Here is an 11,106-nt window from a genome sequence, read left to right as displayed (position 1 = left end):
ATCGGGCTCCCTGCTCAGCGGGGAGTCTGCTTCTCCCTCTGACCCTCTTCCCTCTCATGCTCTCTATCTCTCATTCTCTCTCTCTCAAATAAATAAAATCTTTAAAAAAAAAAACAAAAAAAAACAAAAAAAAACAAAAAAAAACAAAAAAACAAAAAAAAAAGAATGAAATCTTGCCATTTGCAATGACATAGATGGAACTAGAGGGTATTATGCTAAGTGAAATAAATCAGTCATAGAAAGACAAATATATGATTTCACTCATGTGGAATTTAAGAAAAAAAAACAGAGGATCATAGGGGAAGGGAAGGAAAAATAAAATAAGACAAAATCAGAGAGGGAGACAAACCATAAGAGACTCTTAATCTCAGGAAACAAACTGAGGGTTGCTGGAGGGGAGGTGGGTAGGGGGATGGGGTAAGTGGGTGATGGACATTAAGGAGGGCACTTGATGTAATGAGCACTGGGTGTTATATGCAACTGATGAATCACTAAACTCTACCCCTGAAACTAATAATACACTACATGTTAATTAAATTGAATTTTAAATAAAAATTTTCTTATATTTTTTCTTTTATTTTTTTATTATTATGTTCAATTAGCCAACATATAGTACATCATTAGTTTTTGATGTAGTGTTCAACAATTCATTAGTTGAAAAAAAATTTTTTAAGTAAAAAAAGAGAGTTCTGGGAAATGTAACTGAAAAGATGGAAGGAAGGAAGAAAGGAAGAAAGGAAGGAAGGAAGGAAGGAAGGAAACCAGGAAGGAAGGAAGGAAGGAAGAGAGGGAGGGAGGAATCGGACACAGGGGAGGAAACAAAACAATGAAACAGAGGTCCACAGTTTGACCCAATTGAAGATCCAAACTTTACTAAAAGAATTTATAAAACAAAAAGATAAAAGTGTGCTGATTTGCTTTTGCACCTCTACAACATAGCTTCTGAATTAACTTTAGTATCTGCTGAAATGCATCAACTGGCAAAACTTGATGGCCTTAATACTTGGGCTCAAATTATAGTGATACCTGAGGATCCATCTAAATTTGAACTCAACTCCTATAACCATAGGGAAGTTACTGTAACATAAAATAGAGGGCAGTTATGCCTCATCTTAACTATCAGGACAATAGCCTTGCCTAAATTCCCTGGGATGGTAGCACCCATTGCCCTAAAATATCCCGTAATAAGGACACAGATGCTCTAACCCAATGGGTAATAAATTAAGATTATATCTTTGGCACTTACAAATTGGCTTTAAAAAATGAGACCACATGGACCTTCTCCCCTCCACATACCTGTTAAAAAGCTAATAAGGTCCAATGTAAATTTAAATAGGGCCTTCAAGGATTGAAACCCATTATACAACACCTCTTTAGAGAAAGAGTGATTGTTAACCACTACTCCTCCCTTTAACAATTCAATTTGACCTGTTCTTAAACTTGGAAAGAACAAATGCTGCCCCACAGTAGATTACTGCAGCCTTGGTGCTGTGGTCCCATTCATTAAGGGCCCCCATACTCAAAATTATTGAAATTACTGACTCTATCTGATCAGCAACTGGTAAATACTTTTCCATAATAGATTTGGCTCATATGTTCTGTTTAGTGTCTATTCTACCAGCAGTTTTCCTTTACCTCCTAATGGACATGATACCCCTTTATCTGGTTATCTGTGGAGTACCACAATAGCCTGGCCATCGCACACAGTCTTTGCAGACATAATCTTAACTGCATCTAGAATTTCCCAGGGGCACATGTATAGCATTATATTCATGACACCCTCCCCTGAGGATATTCATTTGGCACACTTATTCAGGGCATACGAATACTCATAAGGAAGCTCGGCAAAGTGGATGGGCCATTGCCTCACACATAGTGCAAGGCCCTGCCACCTCTGTAAATTGCTGAAAATTATTTGGTAAACCAAGGGCCCCTCTATCCTCACACTGTCAAGAAACAGCTATTGACTCAACTCCCACAATATTAAAACAAGCCTGGGCCCCTGGGTGGCTCAGTCGGTTAAGCATCTGCCTTCGGCTCAGGTCATGATCCCAGAGTCCCTCATCAGGCACCCTGCTCAGCGGGGAGTCTGCTTCTCCCTCTGCCCCTCCCCCCCCGACCCCCGCTCTCATGCGTGTGCACGTGTGCGCACATGCAAAAATAAAAATAAATAAAATCTTAAAAAAAAACAAGCCCAACATCTTTTAGGCCTTTTGGGTTCTGTAGGCAACATATTCCTCACTTACAAATTTTCCTTAAGCCCATTTCTGCAGTTATTTGTAAATCAGTCCACCTTGAATGGACCCCCTTCCAACAAGAGGCTCTAGATTCTATCAAAATTGCATTACAACACCCACTCTCATTAATGCCCCTCCACCAGACTCCTTTCATGGTAGAAGCTTTAGCAACCTTCTCTCATGCCTCTTGGAATCTCTGGACCACCCATACTGGCCATAAGTTACCTATGGGCTTCTGGTGCAAAAAACTGTCCTCTGCAGCCCTATAGGATGCTATAGGAGAGGTAATTGCCGGCCACAATACTGGGCTTTCCTGGAAACAGAAGTCCCACAGGCTCTGAGCCCATGATCCTCTGTACCCAGCCACCCACTATGCATTGGGTCATGGAAGCAGCACCCATAAGTTTGCCATGACCACAAAGGCCTCCTTTGCTACAGGACAGAGCCAAACCAAGGGGGCACCTGGGTGGCTCAGTCGGTTAAGCATCTGCTTTCGGCTCAGGTCATGATCTCAGGGTCTTGGGGTCGAGTCCCATATCGGGCTCCCTGCTCAGCGGGGAGTCTGCTTCTCCCTTTCACTCTCCCTCTGTATTCTCTCTCTCTCTCTCAAATAAATAAATAAATAAGATCTTTTATTTATTTGAGAGAGAGAGACACAGTGAGAGAGGGAACACAAGCAGGGGGAGTGGGAGAGGGAGAAGCAGGCTTCCCGCAGAACACGGAGCCTGATACGGGACTCGATCCCAGGATCCTGGGATCATGACCCGAGCCAAAGGCAGACGCTTAACGACTGAGCCACCCAGGCGCCCCATAAATAAATAAAATCTTAAAAAAAAAAAAAAGAAAGAAAGAACCAAACCTAGGCCCCCTGGCATATCCCATTTACAGGAGGGGTGGCCTTCCCTGTCCTCAGTTTTTTGCCAGATGGCATGGGGCTGGAAGAAGCCACCCCTCTACCAGACCCCTTGGCTACCTGGGAAGCCCCTTGGGATCAACTGAGTGAACAGTGGGAGCTTGTACATTTTACAAATGATAATGTCCATCACATGTGAGAGAAGTTCACTGGAGAGCTATTGTTTTCATCCCTTAACAAGGACATTCCTGATAAAGGATAAGACAGAAGAGTCAACACAATTGCCCAAATTTCAAGTCTGCATCTCAGAACTATTTTCCCTGGCCAAGAATCAGCCCCATCTGCACCATTTTATAAACTCGTAGACTGTTGCCAATGGTCTGGCTCTCTGGTCCAGCCAATGGCAGCAACAATAATTCTTTGCTGGAGTTTCCCCCCTTGGGGTAAAGAACTCTTGCCTCACAGATACCCCACATAAAATCAAGGTCACATATGCCTGTACATATACTGAAACCATAATATAAGGCCTTACCAAGACACTCTTTATCCCCTTTGGAGTTCCAAACATTACTGATAGTGACCAAGGCACTCATTTTGTTTCTCAGAATATAAAATACTGGGCTCTTGAACAAGATATTCAGTGAAACTTTCACTTTCCTTACAGGCTATAGGCTTCAGGCCTCACAGAGTGCCATAATGGCTTATTTAAACAAGTTCCGATTTGATTAAATGAAGCATGGTACATTTTTGTCATCACTCAAACATCCCGGGTGAATTATAATGAAGAGCCTGACTCCATTTTTTTGATGTTTGACTGCTGACAGCTTTTAAGCCTCAACCCTCACTCTCTCCCTGGGTCCCACATCTGGACAAGTTAATAAGAAAGCCTAAGTTCTTCCTCCTTTGGTGCTGACAGGAGTTTCAAACCACACAAGCCCCTGCCCCATCCAGGAACTATCTCCCCAGCCCTAACCTGAACCACCATTAAAATCCCAAACCAGTCTCCTTTCCTTACTGTCTTAAGCCATTTGTGGAGGCCTGGCTGCTCTCCCCGGACAGTCCCATTAGGTAAGTAATAAACATGTTCACACCCTCTTAGTGTGTATGTGGTGTCATCAGTCTTGACATCTGAACCAAATTTGGGGTGGGGATTCACCTTGTTTCTGCATGATGGTCACAACATATGTCTGCCATGTATCTCCTCATGGTCTCAAGGTCTAACAACAACACATCCTCATACCAGCATCCCAAGGATTGAGGGCTTGTGGTAAGGTTTTCACTTCATTGATCCTTTATCACAAAGGAGTATCTTTCGCTGAAACCATCAGCAAATTTTTTGTGTCTCCCTGACCAGCACAAGGTAACATACCCACTCCTAAACCAATCACTGACAAATGGAAACAAGATGGCTGAGACCAATCATGAGACATTGCCCATATCTCAACACATCACTGTCTAAGCAATGTAGAGGTTCTGTTAGCAGGTAAGAGAGTATGGCTTGCTGTTGGTTATTAACCAGCAATATCTGGCACAGGAATGTTGATACAGTCCTTTTTCAGATATTTAATGTAGAATTTTTACAGATGGGCCAGTATATTTTATACTATATTATTTTCTACACTATTTTTTCTGATTGGCTATTAAATTTTCTTGGCTTCACAAAATGAACTGGGGAGCTGTCCATCTTTTTCTATGATGTGGAATATACATCTTTAGCTTACAATACCCATCTTTAGCTTATCATAATATACCTTTAAGAGTTATTATACGCCTTCATAAATAATGCAAGAATCTCAAAACAGGAAATTGCTCTTGGATATTAACCAAAAGTAACACAGAAATGTTGGTACAATCTCTTTGCAGCTATATTTACAAATGAGATGGGTCAGTAGCACTCTTTTTGAGGTAATATATTTTTCTCATTGGATATTATATTATAATGGCTATACAAAATGATCTAGGGAGCTTTTCATATTTTTCTATGGCTGAAATGGCATATGTCATAATCATCTGATTTTAAAGGCTAAACAGGAATTAGCATGGAATCATGTTTTGTGCTTTTAAAAACTGACTACACTCAAACCATGCTTCTATAGGTTGGAATGCTCCAGGACTCGGTCCTCTGTTTTCTACTCATCTCTTTCCCTAGGGGATCCTCATTCAAGTCCATGGTTGTTAAATACCATCAATTCACTGTTTTTTTCCCCAAATTTATATATCCAATCCAATTTCTCCCCTCTGCTCCAGATCTGTATATCCCAGAAGGTCTACTTTATATCTCTACCCTAGTCACGAACAGACATCATAAACCACATCTCTGAAAAAGTACTCTTGTTTTTTCCCTTCTTCCCCTGTTCTTCTCCATTTTGGAAGTGGTACCATCATCCACCCACTTGCTCAAGCCTAAAAACTAGGGGTCATCCTTATCTCCTTTCTTTCTCTCAATCTTTACAACGCCCATACAATCTAAAACTACCTGTCAATTTTACTTTTTTTAAAAAAAGATTTTATTTATCTGACAGAAAGAGAACACAAGCAGGGGGAGTGGCAGAGGGAGAGGGAAAAGCAGGCTCCCCGCTGAGCAGGGAGCCTGACGCGGCGCTAGATCCCAGGACCCTGGGATCATGACCTGAGCTGAAGGCAGACGCCCAACCGACTGAGCCACCCAGGCACTCCTCAATTTTACTTTAAAAATACATTCTCTCTTCCTGTGTCCATATCCATTAACAATACTTTAGACTAAGCCAAATCATGATTATTTCTTGCTTAATCCACTGCAACAGCTTCCAAACTGTTGTCCCTGTTTATATAATTTCATATAATGTCTATTCTGTAACATCCAGAGTGAAACTTTTTAGACCTGACAACACTACCACAGGAAATACTACAACATTGCTCCTTCATACTTAGAATAAAATCCAATCTTCTTAATATTGCTTCCAAGGCCATTGCAAGATGGCCCGTTTGTTTATGTTTCTAACATCATCTTATTCCACTCCCTCCCTAACTTACCAGGCTCTTGCCACACTTGGATCTCTTCTACTCCTTGAAGATTTGAAAATTTTCTGCACCAAGACTTCTGCCACTGGAATTCTGGGTCTCGGTTCAAATGTCCCCTTCTCATAGAGACCATCCCTAAACTCCTTATTCATAGGGGACAGTCTCAAACCCCTGTATAGTCTCTATCTCTCACATCAACTTATATATTAACTTGATAGCACATACCACAATTTACAATTCCTTTGCTTTATTTATTTACTTTCTTCATTTATTATTCCACCAGTGGGACATAAATAGCAGGAGGGCTGGGAATTTTTCAGTATTTTTCAGTTTTTGTCCAATGAGCCTATGTGTTTAATAATTATCTGTCAAAGGAAGAAAAATGTATGGATCTGATGATGAAAAGTCTAAGTTGGAAATACAGAGTTGTGATTTGAAGTAGTGTTTAAAATTATGGGAATGGATAAGCTCACCCGAAGAGGAGGAGTCTGAAGACAAAATTGGGAAAACACCAACTATGGGGCTGTGTGCTGAAGAACTGGCAGTTCAATGAAAGATAAGCGAGAGAGCTAAGAGGAACATCCGTAGAATTTGATATCACAGAAACCAAGACAGTATGGTGTCAAGGAGGGGAATGGTCAACAGAATTAAACACTGCTGAAAAATCATGTGAAAACTAACTTTCGGGGCACCTGGGTGGCTCAGTCGGTTAAGCGTCTGCCTTCAGCTCAGGTCACGATTCCGGGGTCCTGGGATGGAGCCCCGCCTCCTGCTTCCCGCTGAGCAGGGGGTCCGCTTCCCCCTCTCCCTCTGCTCCTCCCACTGCTCCTGCGTTCGCGCATGCGCAGGCGGTCTCTCTCTCGCACATAAATAATTTTTTTTTAAACTGACTTTCAAAGTATCCACTTGCTTTTGTGCTGAGGTAGGGACTGCTGGTGACCTTAATAGAGAATTTTCGCTGAGGTTTTGGGAGGTAAGAACCAATGTGCCGCAGGCTGGATGGTGAAAGCACGATGAAGTGGACAAGAGTGTGGACTATTCTCTAAGAGTCTAATAGGAGGAGAGAAAGGGTAGGATATAGGGTAGAGGGAGGAAATTATTCGAAGCACAGAGAGAACTTGAACAGGTTTACTGTACGGGAGAAAAAGATCCAGTAGCACAGGAGATGCTGGGAAATACGGGGGGCAGGGATAAGACGTACTGAAGCGTTTGGGGAAGTGGAACAGGAGCAACTAGAGTCTGGGGCAGGAAGACAGGGTTTAGCAAGGAAAGCTGACGGACTTCAGGGCTCAGTCACTTGATTTTCTCGATGACAGGAACTCCAAGGTCATCTTCTTAGGACGAGGAGGGAAGAGGGCGGACGGCTTGGGAATATAGGAAAGTTTGATATCGCACCCGAGAGTGATGGGAGAGGGCGCTAAACCATAAAGAGCCCCCCCCACCCCCACACGCACTCACCGACCCCCAGGTCAGGAATTCATTCCACGCGCCTCTGGGTGCTGTCCTTCAGAAGCTCTCGGGAACGAGAGGCGCCTCGGGGCTCCCTGCAATTTCCAGCACAGTCACCTACCCCGCCCGCCCTGTAGGAGGTGTTTGCCAAGGAAAGGGAGCAGAGCCCAGGGGAGCCGCCAACCTGCCAGCCAAGCAGGGGGCTCTCTCCCGTGTGAGGCCGGTCCCAAGAGGCCTTGCGGCCGTGACTCAGAGCCTATATCTCTGACGCGCTCCTCCGTCGCCCCTAACGAGGTTGGTGTGTGAGTCGGCTTCACGCTTTGTCGAGAGAGCGAGTGGGTAAGAGAGGAAGCCGGCGGAAGGGGAGGCCGGGACTGGGCGAGGACTGACTGGACTGAGGCGGGGACGGCGGGGTGGGAGCTGGGGGCTGGGGGGTGGTGGGGGGTGGCGGTTGGTGTGCGGGGCAGATCCGTAGGCCGCCATTGTTTTCGAGCAGCAGGGCGGCCGGGGAGGCTGACTAGGCCGCAGCCGCCATGGCCGTAGATTCCAGCGACCCCAACTGGGCGAGGACTGACTGGACTGAGGCGGGGACGGCGGGGTGGGGGCTGGGGGGTGGTGGGGGGTGGCGGTTGGTGTGCGGGGCAGATCCGTAGGCCGCCATTGTTTTCGAGCAGCAGGGCGGCCGGGGAGGCTGACTAGGCCGCAGCCGCCATGGCCGTAGATTCCAGCGACCCCAGGAGCGGCTTCCGCCACAACGAGGTGGTGGTGTTCATCAACGAAGAGGTGCTCAGTAACGGCGGCGGTCCCGACTTCTACCTGACCTTCTGCTCGAAGCCCTGGAACGAGATCGAGGACGAGCTGCTGTCCGTCGTGGCCGACCCTCAGGTGCCGCGCGCCCTCAAGAGGGCCTACTTCTGGAGCGCGCTGGCCTTGAGCGTGCGCGCGGCCGCGAGGCAGCAGGAGCATCAGGCCCACCGCGTGCGGCGGCTGCAGGAGCAGCTGCAAGCGCGAGAGACCACCACTTGGGCTCTGGCCTCCCAGCTGCAGCGGCTGCGCCAGGAGCATGAGCAGGTGGTCTCGCAGTTGCAAGGCATGCAGCACGACCTGCAGCGGGTGCTGGACGAGCGCGAGGCGCTGCGTGGCCAGCTGCTCCAGGCCCAGAGGCAGCCCCAGCAGGCCGGGTCTCGAGCACAGTGGCGGGCGACCGACGTGTGGCCCCTGAATGCAGTGGAGCACAACGAGGTGCTGGCCGCCACCGGGTCGCAGCGGGATGTGGAGAGCCAGAGAGAGGAGGCCCAGATGGCCTCCGCGACAACAGGTGTGCTGTACGGGTCAGGACCGCCGCCAACGCCGAGTCCCTGGGCTCAGGTTGTTCAACCCTCTCTGCCAGTGCCGTTCCCCATGCCATTCCAGGTGGCGTTCCCCTACCCACCACCTCCCCAACCCAGAGTAGTGGCAGAAGCAGCAGCCGGAGCAGCATTCCCACCCCAGATGCCTACTGGGGCCACCTACCCACCTGGCACGGGGCCTCTGTTGGGGTCCCAGGAGGGGATGGTCCCGCGGTGGGACCAGAGGAGCCAAGGCCAAGAGGAAGGTCCTGCAAGGCCCCCCTTTGGTGTAAACCCCTCAGGGCACAGCTGGAGCCAGGGAGAGGAGATGAAGCAACAGCCACAGGGAGAGATGCCCAGGCAACCAAATGGTAAGAAAGTCTTTGAATCCCAGCAAAAGGACAAACCTGCCTCCGACCTGAGGAGGACGGGATTGGGACTGCCTGTGGTGTAGAGCATGATTAATTTTTCTGGACACTTGGCTTGTGATAAATGCAAAGAAAACAAAAAACAAAAACTACATGCTAACTTTGACCCCAAACAAGCTTCTCAGTGAATTTAGGCATGTAGAAAAGAATGGGGACAAATTCCAAAAAGAAATCAATTTCTGGAGGCCCTCTTCTGATCAAAAGCTCACTCTTTTATTTACAGCAGAGAAAAATCGAAAATGCCCCAAATTTTCAGTATCCTACCATCAGGCAATAACCGTTTTTGGCACATTAATATAGCTATTTCCACAGGTGGATCTCTTTCCCCAGTTTCGTATCATACATGTTTATGTGTGTGTGTAATGTGTATTGCTTTAAAGAAAGATGAGACTGTAGCGAATATGTTAATGAATCGTTTAAAGGAAAATTTTTCCAACTGTGTTTAAGGTCACAGGTGGTGGACTCTGGATGGCTGCTACCAATTGGTTGACACCCTGGAGAGGCTGACATGATGAAACATTCTTTTTCTCTTTTCTGTATTCTCATTAACTTCTCTTCCACAATAGCAGGTCTTTGGCTAAGAAGAATCATGCTTTTAGAACATATGCACATTGTGTTCTAGGAACACCACTTTTCCTTGAGAATGCTATTGTTATGCTATAAACTGCAGCAGTGTTCATTTTGTTTCTTGATTTATTTTTACAAAATTCATAGCTAAGGGCCTGTTCTTTGTGTCTCTAAGCTCCAGGAACTTTGTATGAAGCTGAAGAAACTCCAGCTCCCAGTGCGGAATGAATCCTCACAAAATACCCTCTGGCTCTCAGCAGGCTTCACCTCAGTGAGACCTCAACTGTCTGGAGCTAGTAGAAGTGTGAAGAAATCAAGGAAAAGGAGACATTCTGGCACACATCCTGAAACAGGGGAAAGTAGACAGATTTTGTTGGAATTTGATCCTTCTGTTAGGGAAAAGGGATTGACAGCAGATTTCAAAGGGTGGATGGGAGGGTAGTATTAAATGTTAGAGGTTATAGCAAGTTTGTTGAATTTCGTTCATTAATTCATTGAACAAATAGTTATTGATTGCCCAGTATGTGTTAGGAACTACAATTATATGTTATTATCTGGTGCATACATTATAGCCCAATTGGATGAGTTTGGTTAGATGACAGAAGAACCTAATTTGGGATACAGTGTACACCAGGGGTGTCTTTGCTTAGCAAGTAGTATGGCTTTCGGGTGAACCCAATTGAAATAACATCAAGACCCATTTCTGTGATTCTGGAGGCACCTTCATGCTTGAATGACTGAACTGCTCAGCACAGCAGTCCCAACGGAGACAAACAGGCAGTGGCAAAGATGGGGGAAAATCGCCTCACAAGAGTCAGGCGGGACTTTTCTGAGACTCCTGCTGATTTCCTCCCTTGAAAAGGACTGCTATTTTCCTGGTTGTCTGAAAGGCCACTGGGTTGTCTTGAAGAAGGAGAGTGTTGGCTACACACTCGAGCCCTCAGCTTTGGACCACCACCATCCCAAGCTCCTTTCCAGTCAAGATGGATGAAGAACAAAATGGATTCCAAGGGCGAACACCATGCTGTGGATGGTGCTTCTCTTGGGAAGACTAACTGGATTAAAAAGAGAACTGGACTGAGAGAAGCCCTTTTGGGAATGCCCCGGGCCCCTTCTCTCCCATTTGGTGTGTTCTCTGCAGGCTCTCTGCTCCCCCAAGACAGGTGGAGCCCAGGGGCTGGGAAGTTAGATGGTCTCCAGTCTGAATGAAAGGTGTTCTCAAGTTCCCCCATGAAATCCCAGCT

General features: G+C 46.2%; 1 pseudogene; it reads left to right on the top strand.

Moving 5' to 3' along the window:
- The first annotated feature begins 8,250 nt into the window (after positions 1 to 8,250).
- LOC148162986 (testis-expressed protein 13D pseudogene) lies at positions 8,251 to 9,321 on the top strand (annotated as a pseudogene).
- The last annotated feature ends 1,785 nt before the right edge of the window (positions 9,322 to 11,106 follow it).

This window comes from Eumetopias jubatus, unplaced genomic scaffold (assembly GCF_037043125.1).
Source record: "Eumetopias jubatus isolate StellerSeaLion01/CBP00866 unplaced genomic scaffold, mEumJub1_p1.0 scaffold_11, whole genome shotgun sequence".
In the NCBI taxonomy this organism is placed as follows: domain Eukaryota; kingdom Metazoa; phylum Chordata; class Mammalia; order Carnivora; family Otariidae; genus Eumetopias; species Eumetopias jubatus.
Note: the sequence above shows the minus strand (reverse complement) of the source record. Positions and strands in the feature narration are given on the sequence as shown.